We start from the raw sequence: 25,730 nt of genomic DNA, 5'->3' as shown, positions 1-25,730 counted from the left end.
CGTCTTCCAGACTAAGGACTGTTACTGAGACTTTTTCGATAGAAAAACCAAATAACTATTTATCGGCCCGACTTGAGATTTGAACCCAGGATCTTTGAGATTTGGCTTATATCGTTAATATAGTTTATAGTACACCGCAAACATAATGTACAGAAATCTTGGGACAAAAAATATATTAAAAATAAAAACAAAAATATTTGATGTGTTGAGCACCAGGCGGAATTATGGCTAATAAGCCATCTCTTCCAAATATATATAGCCACTAGACAAACGTGACAGTCAATAAAACCAAGCACATTAAGACAACATTGATACAAATAAAAGATAAGAAACACAAAACGAACGGACCATCCGGAGTTACAAATATAATTTTAACAAAGTTTTTGCATTAATTGAAGATTTATTAAAGGATATTAATAATTAGAATAAAGAAATGCATGAAATGTTTCTTTAATTTAACATCAGTAGGGAAAAATTCACAGAAGCGTTGATGTTTTAATGAGGCGTTGACGATTCGTGCGTGAGTGCCAAAGAATTCGTAATAATCTACTTACGAACAAAATTATGACTTAGATGTTTTTCATAAAAAAATTATATTTGATTTAGTATCTATGTTAAAAGTAACAATTAGTTGAGCACTCAGTCAGTCCAATGAATTTTATTCAAGTAAACTTTACAATAAAACATTATTAAAACGTCAATATTGGAAATGAACGAAAAGCGGCATGGGACTCGAATAGTTGCTCTTTTTTTTACAAAAAAAAAAAGATTCACAATACATAACTATCCGAAAAGTATTTTTTAATCTGTACTAATATCATAAAATCTAAAGTAAAGACTTACTTTAAATTATCCAGCCAGAATATATTACACACATATATAATTGTATTTAACTAACATGACTGTATTTTTAAATGTTGAAAAAGAGTAACTACTGATTTTCTTGCCGGTTCTTCTCGGTAGAATCTACATTCCGTACCGGTGGTAGCTTCACTTAATATAGTTTGTTAAATGACGTTTCAAAAATTCTTGTAAAAGCCTACCTGAATAAAGTATTTTTTTATTTTTTCAAGAGTTACTTTACAGAGAGAGGTCTTTTGTGCTTTCACGACCAAAATACTGAAACGGTGATGAAATTCAACCCCAAGGAAGGATATAGTCTACTTTTTATACCTAAAACGTTACACCTACATACAATATTTTTGTATATTATTACGTTTAAACAATATAGTGTAACATATATATATATATATATATATATATATATATATATACTAATATAATTGTTATGAGCAAGTCGTGTACACATGCTTAGGAATATAATCTAGTTCAAAATTATGAAGGCCGTTATTTTTTTGGATGTTTTGTTTGTATTCTGTTTGAAAACCTATGAATAAATAAATAAATATTACTATAAATAGATTGTGAAGACGCACGTATTTCTATAAATTCTTCTAGTAATTATGTCCCAGAACTAAGATTATAAATAGCGAAATAACCCCATGACAACATTCGATTCGACAAAGGACTGCGAAAGATACTTAAATGTAACTATATTAGCAGTACTCATATCAGCGCCTTGTTGAATTATTTAATTAAAAACAAAAGGCAGACGGAGAGCGCGTAGCATTTTAGCGAATTAACAAAAACGAATACAAAATCAAAATCGAATACAAACGCGTCTTGGTACTACGTCAAAAGAGTTATCAATCTAATAAGGCAATTCTATTTTTTTATGATATAGGTAGGCCGACGAGCAAATGGGCCACCTGATGGTAAGTGGTCACCAACAGTCATAGACAATGGTGCTGTAAGAAATATTAACCATTCCTTACATCGCCAATGCGCCACCAACCATGGCAATCAATCAAACATCTTGGTTGCCAAGAACCGGTACACAAACAATACTGAATACTGTTGTTTGGCGGTAAAATATCTGATGAGTAGGTGGTACCTGTCCAGACGGGCTAACGGAAAGCCCTACCACCAAGTAATTTCTAGTAAAATTACATCACATACTCGTATATTTATAATTTTTTTATTACTAAAATGTGTATTCCACTTAGAAAACCTGTCGGATGTTACATATCTCTTGACACTGTTGGTTTTGCAATTCGTAAATTATTGTAAAGCGTGAAAAATATCAAATAGACAACATCTTTTAATGCCTCGGGTATTAAACCCTACCGCTCTAGATTCTAGAGTGTAGATCAATAACATTGTTAAAAATGCTCAAATATTTGAAGCCACGATTAAGTGTATATTAAATTAAAAAGTACAATAACAGCTTGTAAATGTCCAAAGAAAAATGATCCCTGTCTTTTTCTTACGACACCCATGTTTTAAGATCCCCCATTTTGAATACCCTTTAAACATGTCGCTCTATTATTCTATACCGGAAACTACTTTTAGGTAGAAAATCTAAATAATTTAATCTTAAATTTAAATAAAGAAAGATTAAAAGCATGATTGATTTATTGAGTCGTGATGGTCCAGTGGTTATAAGACGTGAACCTTAACCAATGGTTTTAAGTTCAACCCCGAGGCAAGCACTAATGGTTTCATAGAAAAAATCATATTTAATCCGTTGTGCTGAAGGAAAACATCTAAAGCTGGATGAAATTCTGCCACATGTGTATCCAACCCGTATTGGAACCGCGTGGTACAAAGCTCCAAACCTCTCTTAAATAGAGGGCCGACTAAAACCCAACCGTGACACATTTACTGCGTGTTACTTAATATTCAAACACCCATATTTTCACATTTAATACATTCGAAAGATTAACGTTTTAATGAATTTATCGATGTAATACTTAATTAGTTCGCCGTCGTAAATTTTTAACTTTTCCATAAATATATCCATAACACCACTATCGTCCTAGAATACGCATTGCAAGACGTGAGATTAAAAGCTTTCAATCTGTAGTGACGTGAAATTATCGATAATATTATTTTTTATATGATTGATGAAAATATATGGATTGGATATATAAAGTTTCAGACTCTGAGGAGCAGACAACCATTTATTTTCTTTTGAGAAAATAATTAATTGTTTTAAATTAATAGTTTAGATTCAGTACTTCTTTTTTTAATATTTATCTAGCTGAGTTTTATTTTTGTAAACTTATTCGATTGATAAATGGACCACCAGTTGGTAATGTCAAAGTCAAAGTCAAAAATCTTTATTCAATATGGAATTGTTACACTAGCTTATTGATAGTCAAAAATCTACCACCGGTTCGGAAATTAACACCTCGGACCTGAGAAGAACCGGCGAAAGAAACTGAGCGGTTTTTTTAATAATTTTAACACTAATGCGCCATCAACCTAGACTAAGCCTTACGTAAGTCACGGAACTTACTCAGACGGGCTTGCACAGAAGCCTTCAACCAAGTATATATGTTTATATAAAAGTTATCTAACCAACTGATTGTCATTTATTACAAACTATGTTTTGTATTATTCTAAGTAACTCACATGATGTTAAAATTGCTTCATAGAAAAAAATAATTAATATTATCTACATAATGATTTTCATCGAACATAATCTTTGCACGTCACTGTGCATCTTCGTCCGGATTCATTCGCGTGCGCGTGCGCCGCCACGCGCCCGTTTTATTTTTACCGACCGCTACCATCCAACGATTCACATTTCTATAACATTATAAATAACTATGCATAAAATTCTATAAATATAAAACGTGTTTAAACGGAATATACTTCGTTAAATAAACGACATATGTGAACAACTACTAAGGAATGTCTTGTACATTTAAATTCGATGATTGTCAAAAATTTCTTAAATTTTCCTCGTGAACGGTGATTCAGAACGTTTTAAAAATGTGGTTCGAAGTCATTTCAGTTCTCACGAGGATGTCGGGAAGTTACCAGTGAATAAAATCGATGGTACCGAATGTCTTTGTAAACTGGTGAGTTTGACATAGTTTTTAATTTACAACGTTTATAATTTAATCATTTTACTGACCATTGATGGGTCAGGTAAACATTATTCTATATTTAAATATATAAGTACAATTTTTTAAAGCAATTTATCAGAAATATACGTTGACAAATTAAAATGATTAGCATTATAACCGTGTTATAAATGAATAAAAGCGCTTTGAAACTAACAAAACTTAATTCAAACATTTTTTTATTGTTTTTGTTTGTTAATATTGTCAGTATTACTTAATGTTACAGTTTAAATGCATCTTGATATAGATCCGCGTGGCCGACGGATAATATTTTTAAAACTCGTGGAACTGGCCAATTTATAGATTATCTTCTTTCTTTGCCACAAATATATATTTGAACATGATTGATCATGTTCAAATACGATTCTAGTTTTATTTGATGTCTGTGTCGTAATTAATATAAATATTGTTTAAAGATATATCATAATTCGTTCATATTTATCTTAGTTAAATGATTGATATTTTAAACCATTTAAGTATATTTGGGATGTTACGTATATCAACCAAACGTCACCGTGTTTTATAATGAGCTTATAATCGATTTTACGATCACTTGTATACAAACACTCTTACTTGATACCAACTCATCGGATATTCTACCACCAAACAGCGATACTCAGAATTATTATGATCCGGTTGTGAGGCTGAGTGAGTTAGTGTAAATACATACATAAGAAAGATAACATCAGAGTTGCCAAGGTTGGTGGCGCATGGACGATGTAAGTACCTAGTGTATGGGCGGTTAAGACCATTTACAACAAGACTGTCTATCTATTTACAATAAATAAAATATCTACTACAAACTAGCACTGGACCAGCTTGTAGTAAGATTAAAGTATACCTTTGCCATTAATTTACTACTCGTAACCAGTTAATATATATAACATGTAATATATATGTACATTGTACACACGTATGACGCTGATGTATTTCTCCTTATAGTATATTTTATCTGTATTTTATAAGTGTTATTTGTGACGTGTTACGATTTTATATAAACGCTCTCAACACGTGGACGAGACGTGGTGGCTGAATAACAATAAATCTTTGACAAAGTGTAAACATTTGAGAATAAAAAAAGGAATTGACATTTTAATGTTAGAGTTGGAACATTTATTTTTAAATTACTTCTAAAAGGAAGGTACTCAATTCTTCTAAACGTAAACTTGACTGATTATTATTCAAACAAGCCTTTAACCCGGCCTATTGAATTTTTATATACTTAATATATGGTTATAATTCATCTGCTTGGTGGTCATAGAATACATCGTGAGGACACCTGTTTTGGATGAAAGTCTGCCACATGGGGTAATACTAGTCAATTTAAAGCAGCTTGGTGGAATACGCTTCAGGTATGTCTAATCTAACCGTAACCATAAACGACACCGATAAAAAATAATATTTATTATAATTTTGTCTTTGGATAGTGTTATACTTAAAAGAATATCTAATTGTATTTTAAAGCTATTTTTTTATGATTATAATTATATACTAAATAATAACCTACAAATAAAGTCAAATTCATATATTGTAATTTTTCTTTTACAATATTCTAGATTATCGAATATCCGTAACGGAAACTATCAGAAACAATCAAACAATCCGAAATAATTTCGTATCCGTAACCGTATCTGAGACCGGTAAAACATTATTATATTAATATATCCATATCAATATCCAGATCCGAATTATACATATTCATAGCATCCCTGCTTCAAATCTTCTCTTTATACGGAGACAGGCAAGCCATGAGAAGTCTACTAATTTTTCTTTCAAATTTCTACAGAAAAACCCTTTAGAAATTCCTACAGAAATAGCTTTTTATCGGCTTGACCTCAAGCCCAGGTCCTCGAGTTCTGCGGCTGTGTATCTAGCCACTAGACCAAGGCATATAATAGTTGGAACATAAATTACATTTTTACGTTACGACTTGCGTGTAAAAAGAAGCGTGTTATAGTAAATTTTTATGATTATAATATTTACATTGAAAATATAAATTCCAGACTAAACATTTAAAAAATAGTCTCGTTCGTGTAATATTTCAAGATGAGTATGTGAAAATAATCAAATGAGATACTATGTTGTGTTATCGGTATTTTATCGTAGTATATATATATATATGGCAGCCCAGGTTTTAATATAAAATATCAGGCGCGTTCCGTATTATTAAATTTTTTTTTTAATTTATTTTTTTGTATATATTTATAATAATATATATAAGCGAAATACCGCTCACTGATTAATCACGAAATCTCAGAAATTATAACATCTACAAACTCGAAATTTGGCATGTAGGTTCCTTAAAGGGTGTAGACATCCGCTATGAACGGATTTTACGAAACTCGACCCCTAAGGGGGTAAAACGGTTGTTGGAAGTTTGTGTCTTATTATTTATTGAAGCAGAAGTTCGCCGATACAAAAGTAATAAATTATATTTTCGCCTAAAACAATAAATGTTCCCAACGCGATAATGTTATTTGTACTTTATGGAAATTAAAAACGGCGTCAACAAAGTAATAACTAGTAACACAAATTCAATTCATATTCATTAAGAAAAGTCACGCGATCGGAATTAAGGGAATTCAAATTTTATACACAGTACTGGATTTTTTTTTTATATATATAATGTGAATTTTGTATAGTAACAAGGAAGTAAGTATAAAATATAATTCAAAACGTTCTTTGTTCAATTAGGCTCATAAAAGGACTTTTGAATCGTCATGTTACCGTGTTGAATTAAATGTAGACTTATACCGGTTCGGGAAGTGGATTCTACCGAGAAGAACCGGCAAGAATCATTAGTACTATTTTTAAACAGTTTTATTGCAAGTATGTCAATAAAATACAATTAAATGTATATATATTAATGCACTTTTTTCTTATAATTAACAAGTTTTACTCCGTACACCGGGATATTCGTAATATGATGAAACTAGGTTTTGTCGAAATGGCCCAATGGCTAGATCATATCAATCTTACCATAAGATTGCGGGTTCCAGTCAGAGCAATCTTCACAGAGTTTTCATGTGTGTATTAATTTTGTGTATATATCTTCACAACACGCTCGGCGTTGACGAACATTCTAAGGATGTGTAGTTATACATGTCAGGTGAAATTCTGTCAAATATGTATTCAATAAAATGCAGTGGAGCGTCGTGGCCGTAAGCACATTTTTTTTTCTATGAGTCCTACCCAAAATTTGATCTCATGTCCTCTGAGGGTGCATCCATATAAGCTAGCCACTGGATCAACGCGGCAATCAAAACGGATTTAATATAATATACCGACACGAGTTAATGGAAATAACAAGCGCGGTACCATTGCGTGTATGTTAGTGACAATAGAGACTGGAGTACAATTGAAATAGACTTGTATAGCTATAGATCGACACTATCGGTAGGGCGATGCATTGTGGACGGACACGGCATACATGTATTCATTATACAAATTATTTCATCATAATAATAATGCTTATGTAACATTCCCAGTAACAGATTACTTATTTTTTGGTTCGTGTGACCTAATCGTAAATACTCTACCGTCTAGAGATGCGCCGCCAACCTTGAGCACAAAAATTATCCCTTGTACCAACTGTTACTCTGGCTCATCCTACACTACAACCGAAATGCAGCAATATGGTCAGAATTGCTGCTGTTTTACCCAGAAGGACTTGCACCAAATAAATAGAATGTTATTTGGTATAGTTCATAGTTTCTTTTTTATTTTGAATGAATGGATAAAATTTCGTAGAATCATACATATCATCTATTCTGAATATATTTATATTTAGTATAATTATAAAGAAATATGAACACATTCATTCGTTTCCTACAAAGTACGCGTAGCTCTACGCGCACTTCGTAGAGGCCCTACGTTTGCTACGCCCCGGAACAGTTTGTTAACAACAATATTAAGTTAAGAAAAAAAAGACTATATATAAAGTTAAGACATATATTTTATTAAGAAGACACATAATTAAACGTTAATTATGCAGCGTTCTTAATCTTCTGAACGTCAACAAAATAAAGTGTCAGGAACATAAATTATCATTTACGTGAAATTACGGAATGCGAGAGATTAATTATTCAAGTCAAACGAACGAGCTTGCTTGACAGCTCAAAAAAAAACGTGCGTGCAACGAGTGCGTTGCCATTTCGAAAATAATTCATTGCGTTCCGAAATGAGGTCAGGCTTAACGGGTGAAGTTGCAGCGCTGCGCACGCCGCACGACCGTGTGAAGTTGACGCGGACTGCGGCTGCGCGGCTCGCTGTGTGCCGCCCAACTTGCGCCAAAAGCACGACCACCGCATCTCCAATTAAAAAAAATAATAAAAAAATAAAAACTCCCCGTTCGAGGCGTATTCCATTCCAGAAGAATACGGGTTTAAATTAAAATAAACATGGCGTGCTGTACGCGTTCGCCGCGACCCTGGCCGATCTAGCGACCGTCTCAATATGTTTCTCCGAGATTGGACTTAAGTTTTATGAATAGTGTTAGTTGATTTCTTGTGTGCACTGTGTGGTGGGAACGTGTGTTTTAGCCCTAATTGATTTTAATGAATACCCTGTGTAAGTACTATTTTTTTTTATCTTTTAATATGTACAAATAAATACAATTGTATCATTTTATAAATAGTAATAATGACGTTAGTTATTCTGCAGCCAAATTATTTCATCAGAACACAATCGTCGGACGTGGATAGTACGATCATTTGAGGCGAGTGATTAATGTTTAATTGCTTCATCGTTAGTTAAGATCATTTGATTATAATGTCGTTGTCGTAAATACAATGTACTCGTTAAAATATCTTCATATTATTTTAAATCGGTTATTTGTTTGATTTATCTTTAAGATGTTATTAAAAAAAATAAAAGAATATATATGTGATTAATTTAATTATTCACGCTAATATATATTTTTTAATAATTATATTTAAGACGAAGATGTTTACGAAATTTAAAAACAGAATCCAATTTTTTTCTAATAAATTAATTTAACTATAATTTATAAGTTGACTTAAAACTGAATTCCGTTATAAATTTAACAAAATTGTTTAATTTTGTTTCTTTTTTTTTAAATACCCTGTAAGTCCGTTAGTTTGTTTGCCTAATATAGTAGTAGCACAATGTTTGTAATAACAGACATTTTAATATAATAAAAACATACCTACTTTAAATGATTAGTACATTATTTACACACACATAGTACATTAGATAGATAGAAAACATACAGTTTTGGAATAAAACCTCTTTTTGTAATATTCTATATTCGAAATTTAAAATATTTTTAAATTAAATATGTGTGGTCAGCGTAAAATTAATGTTTTTTTATATATATTTTATCAAATACAAAAATAAATCTTAAATCATAATATTCATAAATAAAAAATTAAATTATATTATACACGCATGTGCAGCGTAAAATCAATGTGGTTTTTTTAATTATTTTGTATAAAATACGAAAAGAATTCTAAATTCAAAATATTTCGCAACGGATATTCTTAAAGAACTCCGTATTCATACTTTCAAAGTATAGAATTTCACAAGCATTAAGCTAATAGTATCCGTTATCAAATACCTTCTAATCGTTAACGCCTGAGAGAATTTATCGATTTAATCCAGAGTTACTCTGGTGTAAAGATGCTTTAAGGAAAACCTTTTTATCTTTATATTTATGAGTCTGTGATAAAGTCAAGACACTACGTAAAAATATAGGCTAATAGCCTTATTAACAAATTATTAATGATTATATACAGTATCGGCAATTTGTATTCGCTTTTGTTGCTTCATTTGAATGTTCCACGCGCTCCATCTGCCGTTTGTAATTTATAATATGATGTTTAACAGAACAACTTATTCTAAATTTATTTTATAAGTAAAGTCGTTAATTTTAACATTTACTTAATTTATATTTTCATTTTAGCATTGGTATGCCAACGGAAAAATAGGCCACCTAATGGTAAGTGGTCACCACTGCTGTTAGACATTGACACCATAAGAAATTTTAACCATCCCTTACATCGACAATGCGCCACAAACCAGGGGAACTAAAACGGTATGTCCGTTGGGCCTGTAGGGCCCTACCCAGACGTACTTGCACAAAGCCTTAATACCAAGAAAATTAATAAGTAGATAAGATCAATATTAAAGAATATGATGATCAGGTAAATGGTCTATATGGGTCAGTAAGTGGTGACCCTCTATAAAAATAAACACTCTAAGAACTATTAATAGATCCTACTTATTACGTGGGATTTAAGTTGACTGTTGACTTGTTGATTAAGGCTGACACTTAAATATAAGTAAACGGTGAGTGGATCGTACCCACACAGATGTGTAAAAAGACTTACCATCGGTAAAATTTCTGTGAACCGATTTACAAAGTTAGTGACAATGTATTTAAGCGAAGGCGAAGGCTGACTATGTGCAGTCTAATTTACTCGTCGGCGGTTTTTCCGAACCGATACAACTTGGGAACCTTCAAGAGAGCGTACTCATTCCTTAAAGGCCGGCAACGCACCTGCAAGCCCCCCGGGTGTTGCAGATGTCCATGGGCGGTGGTAATCACTTTCCATCAGGTTAGCCTCCTGCTCGTTTGCCCCCTATAACATGCAAAAAACGCAATACAAAACTTAAAGTACAAATAATGATGTATAGGTGGTACCCAGGTGGGTTGCACAAAGTCCTACCACAAGTAAACAATATCTATTTTAAACAAAACAAGAAAATGCTTAATGGATTTTAATGCAACTTAAAATATTGATATGTTGTCTTAGATCAAACTAGTTAATATGTCTTATGAAAATTACAGTTTATATATGTGCCAATGTTGACGACCTCCGTGGTCGAGTAGTGTGTACATCGGTTTTCATGGGTACGCCAATCTGAGGACCCGGGTTCGATTCCCGGCCGAGTCGATGTGTCTGAGTGTATGTGATACCGTCGTTACTTCTGATTTTCCATAACACAAGTGCTTTAGCTACTTACATTGGGCTCAGAGTAATGTATGTGATGTTATCCAATATTTATTTATTATTATTATAATGTTGGGCAAATGTCTCCCCTTTTATTTGAAAAGGAGATTTGGACCCAATTCGCGAGATACACATTTGATAAATTTTCTGTGCCCACAATCTTGGTTAAGTTTCAAAATTTTTCACATTCAAAACACAGTACCATCTCGGTTCTTATCAAATAAAAGTTAAGAGTGAAGGTCGTTTTAACAAAACCAGGTCAAACAGCCAGACAAATGATCGTTAGTTATATCGAAAACGCCGTTTAACTGTCAGCGATTTCATCAAAGGAAATTTACAAAATGTTTCGAATCGATAGTGTCCTCAAAGGAGTCACGCGAAAATGGAACTTAATGACTAAGGACACGTACTATCCAGTAATCTTTTGATATCAGATCTCAATCTATACTAATATTATAAGAGGTGAATTTTCTTTGTTTGTATGTAGGGGGGTAACCTCCGGAACTAATCATACGAATTTTAAAAAATAAATCTGGTAGAAAGAAAGAAAGAAAAGTTTATCTAAGCCACGGCATAATTATAAAAAATATTAAACCAAATCCTGACAAGATTTAAAAAAAAAAATCAAATTATATACTACTTAATCTGTAAAAAATTAATAAAAAAAGATATTTGATAAGCAATGATAGCAATCGTGTCCTAAATAGGTATAACAAGCAGTTTCCAAGTTGGGTTCCAAAACTGCACTGGAACCATTACACCAATAACCATATTTCTAATTTATAAAACGACGAGCTCCAATACAATTTTTCATCCTAAGTTTCACCATAAGAGGTGATGAATTTTCAAAATACTTCTAACATCTGATCTGTCTTTAATTCATCAATATAAGCCTAAATATTTTTAATATCAAATATGACGAATTTCCATACGAAGATTCATCCATTTCACCCACGTAGGTAGGTAATTTTGAAATATCCTGTACTCAACTTAATTTTATAAGAAATTCCTGTGCGATATCCAGTGAGATAGATTCTGGTGTTCGCCAGAGTTCTAAATTCGGACATAATCATTATAAAAAATTAGAGAGACCAATGTATGAATTTACCTTTTTTGAATATATTTTAGTGATAACAATTATGCTCTTCAATAGCTATTAAATAAAAAACGGTCGATTACAAGGAAAAAAGGCACTGAACGCTATCGCCTCCCCCCATTTATATAAACGAATACCATTGGTACATTATTTTCACCAGAACTTTTTACTTACTTGAAGGGCTTTGTGAAAGCCCGTCTGGGTAGGTACCACCCACTCAGATATTCTACTGTCAAACAACAGTACTCTGTATTGTTGTGTTCCGGTTTGAAGGGTTACTGAACCAGTGTAACTACAGGCACAGGGGACATAACATGTTAGTTCCCAAGGTTGGTGGCACATTGGCCATGTAAAGAATGCTTAATATTTCTTACAGAGCCATTGTCTATGGGCGATGGTGACCACTTACATCATTATACAATACTATTAAGAGAAACCAGATTCCTTTATTGGTAATTCTTGTACTCCTGTCCAACTAAATTCGGTCAAAAACAAACTATGAAGTAACTATTTGGTGCGAGACTATATATTTACTTTATTTACGTATTTTCCTCATCATAATGACCTGACCGTTGTTGTCCTCGGCGACATTCTCAAGGGATGTGACATCTACTCAGGACATTTTATAGTACATTAGTGTGTGTGCAGTGACACTCATAATCCAAGTGGCATTAACAATGCAATGGGACAGGAAATATTACACGACCGAAAAGCGTATAAGTGCAGGCCCTACATACTCGTATTAACGTATTTTCTAAGAATCGAGAGTGTTAACACAGATCAATCCGATCATCAGATTTCGGGTGCCGTACCCGGCGTTTGAGCTGAGATAGCCCAGTGCTTAGAACGTGTGCATTTTAACCGATGATCGCGGGTTCAAACGTTGGCAAGCACCACTTTATTTTCATGTGCTTAATTTATGTTTACAATTCATCTCGTGATTGGCGGTGAAGGAAAACATCGTGAGGAAAACATGCATGTATCTAATTTCAACGAAATTTTGCCACATACTCCACCAAATCGCATTGTGGTGGAATATACTGTAAACGTTCTCCTCAAAGGGAGAGGAGGCCTTAGCCTAGCAATGGGAAATTTACAGGTTGTTACTGACCCGGCGTTTAAACCCTGGACGTTAAGGACTGCGGCCTTTTAAGGTAGCCATTAAATCAATAAGGCTTTGATTGTCACCTACGGTCACATATATACAAGAGTGTTGTTTTTAAATAAAATAAGTAGGTAGAACGGTTAACATACCAACTGATGATAAGTGGTCACTACTGCCGATAGACATTGGCGCTGTAAGAATCTTAACAATTGCTTACATCGCCAATGCACAGCCAACCTTGGGAACTAAGATTTAATCTATTCTGTACCTTTACGCTGAATACGTGATGACTGAATATTGCCCACCTAGACGAGTTTGCGTGAAGCCGTATTAATAAGTATTCCAAATTTAAATCATAAAAAAAAAAAACATATTTCATAGATTCAAGTCAATTGCAAAAAATACATTGGTAAAGAAGGCATATTATTCGAAACAAGAGTTATATTGATGATAAAAAAGCGTGGAGTTAATGCTTGTTGACTTCCAGGCAGGAGACATAACATACATATATAATTGTATTTATACATATATATTTATATATATTTATTCATATATATTTTACATATCGATATATGATAACAATCGTATATAAAATACAATTATACTGTAGATATTTGCATCGCCATTTTCGTAATTCCCATTCGTGGTTTATCGTCGATCGCTCAATCACAATTGTCTTCAAATTGAAGCCGATGCTGGCGACAGTATCGATACGATTAAATTGCGCCCGATTTATTTTATTTTTCATTTAACATGACTACGTTTGTTTGATCGAACGTCGAAAAATATCTCAATATTTTATCTGTGTGTATGTTTTATTTCGAACTAATATTATGCACTTTTTTTCTTCTATATGACAAAGATATAAATAAATTGTCAAATTTAAAAAAAACTTGAGAATAATTTGTTTTTTTTTTGATGAAAACTCTTTTTATTATAACTATTTCGTTTTCTAAATTCAAAACGTTTATTAATTACTAGTCATGTCCAGCAGTTTTATTTGTATTCCATATATGAATTATTTATATTTCTGCGTCACGTAAAGGCTACGGAACGTCCCGTTACGAGACTACGACCAATGTCGTTAATGCCTGTCTTTCTTTTATTTATTTTTTTATGTTAGAGGTGGCAAACGAGCAGGAGGCTCACCTGATGGAAAGTGACTACCACCGCCCATGGACATCTGCAACACCGGGGGGCTTGCAGGTGGGTTGCCGGCCTTTCAGGAAAGAGTACGCTCTTTTCTTGAAGGTTCCCAAGTTGTATCGGTTCGGAAAAACCGCCGGCGAAAGCTGGTTCCACAGAGTGGTTGTGCATTTACATTTCCGTTTGTTAACTCTCCAGTCTTCGTGGTCATAGAATAAATAGAAAACAAAGAGTTAAATTTCCGAAACGTGATTTTCAAGACAAAGCAGGGTATTCACTACCAATTTACGGATTCCAACCGGCTTGAACCCAGCACCTTCGAGTATGTGGGTTTATAAATTAGCCACTAGGACAACGAGACGGTGAACTAATAACGCGACACTGTCAAGGGTCCTTCCTCTAATGACAGCGTGACCCTCGCACGTCTCGACAGCCACTCGCTGCTTTACAATGTTCTTTACGGGTGATAATTATTAAAACATTTTTTTTAACTATTTTTAATTGTTTATAAACTCAAGAAAAGTTTTATTAATCTGTGTTTATTTTATGAAGATGTAAAGTTTGCTTGGTTGCCTCTCTGGAGTTACTGGTCTGGTTTGAATTGTTTTTTTGCGTTAGACACTGTAGAAATCTCATATATTTATATACATAGTTGGTCTAGTAGTTAAAAAGTAATTGGGTTTTCTATTGACAAAACTCAGTAACAGCCCAAAGTCTGGAAGAAGTTTGTACACTCTCGTGCCGCGGTAAGCACTTAAAGCCGTTGGTCTTGCGCCTCAATTCTTATCGGTCGTGTCGGATTATCCGGCCCATCGGATTATTAAAGTTAGGGTATAGTCTGTATCTGTGTTTACGCACACAATCGTGCACTGTGATGTCTTGTATAGTTAGTTGATCAAAATATATTTATATTACAAAACTGTATACATATCATTACAGGACATGGTTGTCCTAATTCGATATAACAGCACGTTTATTAACAATATTTAAAATAACTCTACGTTATATATGATATAGTCAAAGTGGCTATATTTGTGAGTTCACTCAGGCTGCAATAAAAATAAATCTACCCTGTCGGCTATGACATTGAGGGTACGTAACGTGAGCGTCAGTGGCGCATCATTGAGCAACTTGGTTCGTCCGTTGGGCACCGCTAGTAACGACGGTCGATGTCTCCGCCACACATATCTATCTGGGGCGCACAGACTCAACTGTCATAATACATTAGCATTATGGACTATATCTCTAAAATACCAGATGTATATTTAAAAGGCAGAAATATACAAAATATGATAATAAACTTTGGGTAATGGGACCAAATGAAAAATCACAGAAAAACAGTAATCTTACGTACACAATATTATGGAAAGTTATTATTATCAATAGAAAGAAAAGAGATGAAAGAACGAATGTGAACGGAAGAGGAAGCGTCTCGTAACACGGATATAAGAGCTATTGTCAATCGGTCACTGGAAACGTCCTTGAAATTAAGTCAATTTATTCCGTTCAATATACTTCTAGAAATTGTTTAATTATAACTACGCTCAGTCACTTTGAGCTGTGTACTTAAAAAGACTGAAGTCATTTTTGACAACAATTTTATTTTACATAACAAACCTAAATGGCAAATGCTTGATCGCGTCAATTCATATATATATATATATATAATATAAGGGATAACCCACGATAACCATTTTTATCCTCACTATTTACGAAAAATAATGACTTATTTACAAAGCGATCTTAAGCAATACAGAGTTAATCCTTATCCAATTAAGTACTTTAAATACATTGTGGATTTATTAAAGATCAATAGGGCCTTTTAAAGCATGTAATTTAAATTAATATTTTCGAAGATACTACTGATTTAAAATGCAGGGACATAGCGGTTTGTATTGTCTAAAGACAAAACGCTGTGAAGGTTGTATATAAAGACATTCTGAAGTATATTTTGTATCAGCATTGGGCCCGTGCGAAATCAGGGCGGGTCGCTAGTATTAAATATTAAACTTCAATTGACGCCCTTTAGGGGTTAATTTCTTTGCCGAAGAAAGACCACAGTGGCGTGCATTTGCAGAGGCCTATGTTCAGCAATGGACGAATGCGGGCTGATGATTATGATGATGATGAGGGGTTAATTCGACTAGTGTGCCGTGACGGCAAACTGCTTGACGCTCTCTTATATCATCATATTCCGCTCCGTACTTTCTTATGCCTTAGTTTGTTACTAAATATTAATCAAAGCATAACAGACAAACAAACAAGACAAATTTATCTCATCTGAGAGCGGCCCGTCACGTTTTATTTTTAAATGTACGAGTTAGTAAATACAAATTGTCTGCCGTGATATATTGCCAGTACTTATCGTTTTAATAAAACGGAGAAAACATTTTTATATTTCGAACCGTCGTCGTAAAAACTCTTTCGAAACCTTAAGTCCAGATAAATGATAAAATTTCAAACAATATACAGAGTTCAGAGTGGCATAATCTCGGTGTCGAGTGCCCTCCGCATAATGAGGGCTTGCGCGATCTGATGACATTTCATCATACTCCCTGACCTTATTATGTATGTAGTTATTTGATACATACAGTTTTATTTTAGGTAATCAATATTAACTGTTACTGGATTAAGAATTATTATTGATACAATGAATTTAATCTAAAGATGTTCACGTGTAAGGTCGATTTACCAATTAGATAAAATAAATATTATATTTAAATATCGGTAAATATTATATTTTAATACGCTGTGCACACACAACGTCTTTACCGTGCGTCCATTTTATATATCCTCATGTCCTCCTTATATTTTCCCGCGCTTTCGCGATGTGTGTCACTCAAGATGACAGATGCATAAATACACAGATAATATATATTTATATAACATATAAAACTAATACTAATGAATATCTTATTATAGATCTGTGTACACTACACCCGGGAAAGCGAATATTCCATAAAAGCTAATAAGAGTTAAGAAATAAAAAAAAAATTTAACCCCTGATTTAAAGGGAAAAATATAATTAATTTACTATACAACAAATTTAAAAAATTATATAAAGACACAGCACTAAACTGATTAAGAATAATAATTGCGAATACAAAAATCATTGTGAATCTGGTTTATTTGAAAAGAATAACTATACGAATTGACACGGTGGCAGAGTTGATATATTGACGATTCAAAAAAAGTTTTTATTGTAAAGTTTACTTGAATAAACTTTTGATTTGACAAGCACTTTAATTTTATGATGAGAAATGGGTATTGGCGCGCCGTGCTACTATAACTGTTATACCTAGATGGCAAATGACCTGACGCTTTCTTATAGGTCATCTCTCTGCCAGCGGTGTTGTTAGCTTCTTTCTCATTTTAGGAGTTCTCCGTTAGGGTCAAGCAACATTATATAATATAATAGTGTGTATACCGATTAAATGAAAGTGACTGTGTGTGATTTCAAAATAACACCTCAATTTTAAAAAGGCCTATCCTTTTTGTAATTTAATGAGTCGTATTCCACTAACAGGACATTAATAGCATATAATATTTTCTTTAAAAAAAATAATCTAAATTATATTTTTTCGGGTCTGCCTCCATTATGTTTTATAATTTGTTATTTTTTTCGGCTGTTAAGGAATAATCGTGCGATACCTGTATTTGTTGAATTAAATTGTCATATGTTGATCTACTAATGTTATTCAGTATGATGGAATAAATTTCAAACGTTATCCTCGACAGTTATTTACCTAGAAGTGCGTTACCTACCCCACATAGACCACCTTGGGAACGAAGGTGTTACGTCCCTTGTGTCTGTAGTTACACTGGCTCACTCATTCTTCAAATTGGAACGCAACAATACTGACTGCTGTTTTGGTGTAGAATATCTGATCGATACCTATCCAGACGGTCTGCACAAAGTCCTACAACCGAGTAAAGTTTTTATTGTAATGGTCAATTGAAAAAAAAATCTGCTAAACCAATTTACATAAAACTTGAAGATGATGAAGATGCAGCGCCTTTCAGAGAAGATTTTAGTATATAATATTATTACATAAGTAGAATTTTATATTCTTGTAATTATTATAAAGATTATCGCTAAATAGTACAAAATTACGAAATCGCAGACAAACTAGTAACCACAAGGTTAAATGTCCAGAAGTAAAACTTCAAAGAACCGAACGCTTCGCTGACTGTTAATAGCGCAGAGAACAGTTCGCTATGTTTTTTAAATGTTCGTAGCTTTCATCTTTAATCCCTTGTATTTTATTTTGCTTTGTAAATTAAATAGTAATCGATCGTTTGTGTCAAATATAATTCGACAATATTTGCGTATTCTTACTGATAATCAAGTTTGAATTTAGATTTTTGTTTAGCATACGAGTTGATTTACGACTGAAATTATTATTGTTTTCAATCCAAGATTTAAATTGGTCTAAGATATGCCAATCTTTAATCTGAGTCCAAATAATGAAATAAATTGTCATATGCTGAACTAAAGATATAACTGTCAAACCTTATTTAAATCAAGCCTTGTACATTTCTCATGTTTTCCTAGTAGCATCCTGCACAAGGGACATAACATCTTGGTTCCCAAGGTTGGTGGAGCATTGGCGATGTAAGGAATGGTTTTTATTTCCTTACAGCGCCATTGTCTGTGGGTGATGGTGGCACTTATCAAACCCCACAGCCCGTCTGCTTACTAATACTATAAAAAAAGAAACTAATGTTGCTCCAACACAAGGGAACACTTACTGAGTTCCTATGGTAGGTGGCGCATTGGCGTGGGATGGTGCTTTTGTCGGTGCTGGTGTCTATGGTTGGCGATGTTTGTTTGCAAGCACTTCGGAATCGTAATTATGTAATCTTACATTTAATATAATATTATTATCGTTAGATATTCTACCGTGAAGAATATAAACTAAGAAATTCTAATTACTCTTATACAGTATACCATTGCCTATCCACCAATTATTCTATTTAAAAAAACAAGAGAGATTATACACAAAAATAAGACCAGAAAAAGTCCAGTGATTGCAGTATAATAGTAATTATTACAAAATAGAAACACTGCTAAACTTATAAAAGATTATATTATGGAAATAATTAATATAAGTATATACATATTGTTTATAAAATAAACTCCATTCTATAATCCGACATTCAAAAATATTGTTAAAAATCGTTGCTACAACAATCCAATGATTAATTAATTGATTGTTGGCAATTTTTTCCGATGAACAAATAGGCCATTTGTTCACGTGGTTCAGCTTTCTTTATTTAAATTATTACAACGGTGTTGCCATATAAAGAACACGTTTTCGAATTTCAATTCTAATGAAAGTAATAACTCATGTATGGATTTGTGTTCTATTTTTAAACAAAAACAATTTCGGTTATATCCGCCATCTTGACCTATTTCCAATTTTGAATGTGTGTGTAATAATTTGACCATTTACAAAATACCTACGCGACTATATGTCTATCCATTTAAGTCTCATAATATCCGTTTAATGCAATTAAATAGATATACGATTTAATTTAATATAAAATATATTTAAAACAACAATACTAATAATTGTTGTTTGACTGTAGAATATTTGATGAGTGGGGGGTACTTAGCCAGACGGGCTTGCACTAAGCCCTACCGTCTAGGTAAAAGACAATCGAAATTCCAGTTCTACTTGTAAATATTTTTAAATGATAATTTCATTCCCAAAGTTTGCTTTCTATTTATGAACTAACTTTTAAAACGAGTATGTTTAATTGAAAAGACAAGAAACAAAAAAGTGGGGTGTTGTTACCATCGTCTTAAACATTGGATAGAGGTCGTGAAATTGAATACATGCTGTATTAAATTGGAAAGGATGAAGTGTACTACAATGAACGCCTTTGAAGAACAGATCTAATAGAATATTAATGAATTATGTATTATTATAATTAACTTTTATAAAAGGAAATATTTAAGCTGAGCGATCTCATCAAAAAATCGTAACCATTGCACATCATACCAATCGGCATATGTTCTTCCTGCTTGAAGCAGCAACACTTTTTATTATTGTGTTCCGGTTTGAAAGATGAGTGAGCCAGTGTAACTACAGACACAAGATACACAATAAATGGGAACTACCCAAGGTTAGTGGCACATTGGAGATGTAAGGAATGGATAATATATAAAATATTACATATTTATTATACAATCACATATTCTGCCGAAAAACAACAATACTTACCATCGTTGTGTTCCGGCTTAAAGGTTGAGTAAGCGCTTATAACTTCAGGTATAATATCTTGGCCCCCAAGGTTGGTTGCACATTCGTGTGATGATGGATTGGCCAACTATAGCTCATAGCACTATATCCTATGGGCGGGGGTGAACACTTACCAGTTGGTCCGTTGGCCCGTCCGCCTACCTATTACATAAAAAAGACCATGAAAACTCACAAAAAAAAAATACGATATTGACTATAATGAATAATTATTATTAAACAATAAAAAATTAGAATTATAATTGATTTTTTATGAAGAAAACAAATATCTATCGCATGTTAACGTTTAAAATAATATATATTTATGTTGGAATTTTTGGAACGTTTTTGTCTTTTCTTGTAATAAGTGTCAACCTACCAACGGAAGTGGTTTTTATTCTTATAGGATTCATGTATCAAAATAGCGTAACTGTCGTGTATCGTTCGCTAACGTCAATTAGGTTTCTAGATTTCAAGAGTGGAATTTGAAGTGAGTTTTACCAGAATAGCAAAGTTGACCGAACCGACCGAACAGGACTATTTTGTAAGAAGAAACTCGAAACTCATCGTAGAACGCAAGTGATATGTCAGAATCTTATATCGGACATTGCATATAATACTAATACAATGTATTGGACACACGTATCGAAATGACGGGTCACCGTAAGTCAGAAGTCAACATTTTACGAGTGAGATTTTAAGTGTTCTTACAGAATCGCACCGTTCGTTATTTTTTTTATTTAATTCATTCATCCATTCGCTATATGAATACTTTTATGTATATATATTAACATACACATACTATTAATTCCTACTAATTACTCCCTAGAGGGTCACAATAGAACGTGAAGGGTCACACAATAAGTAAACATTAATGAGCCATACGTTGAAATGTACAACAAATTCGGTACAAATTGGACAATTTGCCGGATCTGGTCTAGATGGGCATCTATTTCGTTTAATGGGATTAAGCCCCGTTACATTTGTAACACTTTAGTGAAAGTAGTTTATTGTCATTATAAATTGGCAATTTAAGGCTTAAATTGTTCGTTAAGACACCGATAATATTTTGATGACTCTTTTAACTTTCTAAGTATGATTTACATTCTACAAATTTAATATGTCTACAGTGTAATGAAATGGCGTTAATTCTAAAAGGCATGAAGGTATTTTCGATCTTCTTGTTCTGACTTTTTGTCTTTTCGCCGGTTCCTCTCATGTCTGATATGTTACCTAAGAATCAACAATCAGTGTTACCGCAGGCACAATGGACATTACGTCTTAATTCCCAAGGTTAGTGGCGCATTGACGTTGTATAAACTAAGTCCTCCTCTCCCTTAAAGGAGAAGGCTTGGCATTCATTCCACCATATGGCAGAATTTCATTGAAATTAGATGCACACAGGTATTCTAATGATATTTTCCGTCACCACCGAGCACGAAATTAATTATAAATCAATTTAACCATATAAAAATTCAGTGATACTTGCTTGGGTTATCAAATCAAATCAATTTCATTCAAGTAAACTTCACAACGAAGCGTTTTTGAATCGTCAATATTAAAATACTACCACCGTTTCGGAAAGCAGCCTCCAGCGAGAAGAAACGGCAAGAAACTCGCATAGTTGCTCTTTTCAAATAAACAGATTTACAATGCTGTTTTTTTACAATAATTAGTGTCCTGTGATGGAACCCGAGCCTAAATCCAGCCGTTTTTTTCTAAAAAGTACTCTTTTAATGATATTTTTTTTTATATTAGAGGTGGCAAACGAGCAGGAGGCTCACCTGATGGAAAGTGACTACCACCGCCCATGGACATCTGCAACACCGGGGGGCTTGCAGGTGCGTTGCCGGCCTTTCAGGAAGGAGTACGCTCTTTTCTTGAAGGTTCCCAAGTCGAATCGTTTCGGAAAAACCGCCGGTGAATCTGGTTCCACCGAGTGGTTGTGCGAAGCAGAAAATGTCTTAAAAATCGCGCTGTTGTGGATTTTCGGACATCTAGGTGGTGCGGGTGATATTTGGAATTTTGACGAGATGTCTGAAGGTGAAATTCAGCAGCCGGGATTATTCCGAACAATTCCTGGGAACATTCCCCGTGATAAATTCTGTAGAAGATGCAGAGCGATCCAACATCTCTTCGCTAAGCCAAAGGATCAAGCAGATCGGAAAGGGCTTGATAGTCAATAATTCGAGCCGCTCTACGTTGGATACGGTCAAATGGAAGGAGCTGGTACTGGGGAGCACCCGCCCAGAGGTGAGAGCAGTACTCCATGTGTGGCCGAATCTGTGCCTTGTAGAGTCTTAGACGATGGGCCGACGTGAAATACTGTCTTGCCTTGCTGAGCACACCGAGCTTTTTTGATGCCAATTTGGCTTTGCCTTCCAATTGACCGCGGAACTGAACGAGGCTCGAAACATCGACGCCAAGTATTCCGATACTAGCTGTGGCGACTAACGGAATGTTCTCAAATCTTGGAGATACTACAAATGGTGTTTTTTTAGCAGTTAACGCGCAAACTTGCGTCTTTTTGGGGTTGGAATGGACTAGGTTTAGCCGGCCCCAGTTCGAGACTTTGTTTAACGAAGACACGATTTCAGACAAGTTTGTTCCGGTCTTCGTCGTTTTCGCGAGAAATATTAGCACGAAATAATAAGACTTATTTATTAATTTAGTCTTAATAAATTTTTAAATTTCGAAAATGGTAAATTGGTTACATTTCCCGGTATCTTATTATATATGCGTATACCATTGCCCAAAAACGTTCTCTTTACGGTATGCAAACGGAAAGTAGGGGTTACAAGTTTATTCTTATTTCTTGTATTAATGGTATGTATATCAGCTTTTATGGAATACTTTTGTATATTCTTCTGTATAAACATTATATTATCATAATTATATTGTGAAGCAGCCGTTAACACACCTAAGTGAGAGCCCATAGTCATCGGTTAAGATGCACGCGTTAGAACCACTGGGCTATCTCGAATCACTGACGTTATGTGGGTGGTTAATATTTCTTACAGTACTATTTTTTAAGGATGATGACCGACAGTTATAAAATAATAAACAAGTTTGCTTTTATCTTGAATATACAGGATAATTTTAAAAGCGTCATAAGCGCCAATAGCGCAATGGTTGGCCGCCTAGCGATGTAAAAAAAAACGCAGGATCCTGACCCCTTGGGCTATTGTTGTCCCCACTCCTATAACAAATGATAAGCTTAAAAGGAGCGTTAAATAGGAATATTGGTATTCGCTAATTAATTTGGGCGATTGCATTAAAACAAAATTTGATTTTCTGATGGGTCAGTTATATGAATAACTAACAGGTAAGGACTGAGGGCGACGGAGACGCATGAAAGGATGTGCGGGATGCGGGGCACGGTTGGCGGAATATAATTTAAAAATAACGCATCGTATCGATATCGATAAAATATTTATAGTTAGGATTTTGTAATATATTATAAATAAAATCTAAATGTAAATGGGTTTATTTTAAATGGCGATGAGTGACATTTATTTATATCCCACTATAATAATAATTTATTATATTAAAACACTATACGGAAAATATCGATTCGCAAGAGTAGCATAACGTGCCTATTTGTCGCATTGGACATTTTGTCAATCCGCCTTCTTAAATTCGATCTTACATTGCACTAGCCGAAACCGCAGCGTTACTCGAAATTTCTAAAATTGAAGCACACAAACATTGAACCCTCATTTTACCCCCATATAAAAAAAACATTGAAAGACCAACTCGATTTTCACGCCTTTAAGGGATAATTATCGTGATAAAAACTAACCTATGTCCTTCCCTTGGACTTAACTTATGTTCATACTAAATTTCATCAAAATCGGCTCAGCGGTTTAACGTAACAGAGTTACTTTCGCATTTATAATATTTGTTAGGAATTACTTGGTGGTTTTGTACAAGCCTTCTGGCTAGGTAGGACTCATCACATATTCTACTCCAAGCAGTAATGCTTAGTAATGTATGTATGTCTTCTAGTAAGACATTGAAAAATAGATAACGACTTTGAGAATGTCTAGATTTATAAAAAAGATTAATCATGTGTCATTATTAAAGCAACGTCTTATGAGCTTCTTAAAAGAAATTATGACATTATAAAATATGATTACGTATTCTGCATTATAACGTTAATCGAGAATTCTTGTTACTTGGTGACAGGCACAAGGGACAAATCTTAGTTTCCAAGGTTGGTGGCGCATTGGCGATGTAAGCAATGGTTAATATTTATTACAGCGCCTACGTCTATGGGCGTTTGATGACCACTTACCCGTTCTTTTTTTTTTTTTATTGGACAACATCACATACATTACTCTGTAATCCCAATGTAAGTAGCTAAAGCACTTGTATTATGGAAAATCAGAAGTAACGACGGTACCACAAACACGGTAACCCAAGACAACAGAAAACTAATGAAATTTTTCTACATCGACTCGGCCGTGAATCTAACCCGGGACCTCGGAGTGGCGTACCCATGAAAACCGGTGTACACACTACTCGACCACGGAGGTTCGTTTATCAATAAATATATACATATATATAATATAAGGGTAAGAGTGTCATTTATATGTATTTTATTTGGGGTCGGCGCAGCATGTCTTCTTCCTCCGTACTTCTCTGTCTGACGTCATCTCACAAGTAACATTCTTTCCATTTCGTCTTTCACACAATCCATCCATCGTCTTTGGTCGTCCCCTTCCTCTATACCCGTCCACGTCCATGCTCAAGACCTTCCTCACAACATGGTCCACATTCCTCGGCATAACATGCCCATACCATGACAGCCGGCTTCCACATAGTACTATCATTTATAAATGTCCCGCTTCTGGACTATCACGTCCTTTCCGAAGCTTATTTAAACGCTGCTGTAATACGGATACAAGAGTGGCAGATTCAACATATGCTTTCACGAGATGCTTCACTGATTTCAGTAGCTTTATTTTGCTCTTTTTTGAACGCAAAATCTTCAGCTAAGATTGGACGAAACCAGTTGTTCCAACAACTGGGTTATAACGGCTCTACTTGTTCGTGTAACTTATGAATAATTAACTAAATAACCAGTAATCGCACCTCAGTAATTTTCCTTGATAAATTGCTCTATACAAGTGAACGTTTAGTATTAACACCGCAGAATATTAACACGCAAACAATGTTAATCCTAAG

General features: G+C 33.9%; 1 protein-coding gene across 18 annotated transcripts in view; it reads left to right on the top strand.

The window, feature by feature from the left end:
* Window positions 1-3,645: 3,645 nt before the first annotated feature.
* Window positions 3,646-25,730, top strand: part of LOC113398863 (muscle calcium channel subunit alpha-1-like) — a 109,450-nt gene continuing 87,365 nt past the window's right edge. For 12 of the 18 annotated variants that reach the window (XM_064219138.1, XM_064219133.1, XM_064219137.1 and 9 more), the window contains exon 1: window positions 8,230-8,543. The gene's annotated coding sequence lies outside the window, so the exon portion shown is untranslated. Of the gene's footprint in view, window positions 3,930-8,228; window positions 8,544-25,730 lie in introns of those variants that run through there. The other 6 variants (XR_010309688.1, XR_010309687.1, XM_064219141.1 and 3 more) reach the window with 3 other exon arrangements.

Source organism: Vanessa tameamea, chromosome 26, assembly GCF_037043105.1.
Source record: "Vanessa tameamea isolate UH-Manoa-2023 chromosome 26, ilVanTame1 primary haplotype, whole genome shotgun sequence".
In the NCBI taxonomy this organism is placed as follows: Eukaryota; Metazoa; Arthropoda; class Insecta; order Lepidoptera; family Nymphalidae; genus Vanessa; species Vanessa tameamea.
The sequence above is the reverse complement of the archived record's forward strand: the minus strand, read 5'-3'. Positions and strand labels throughout refer to the sequence as shown.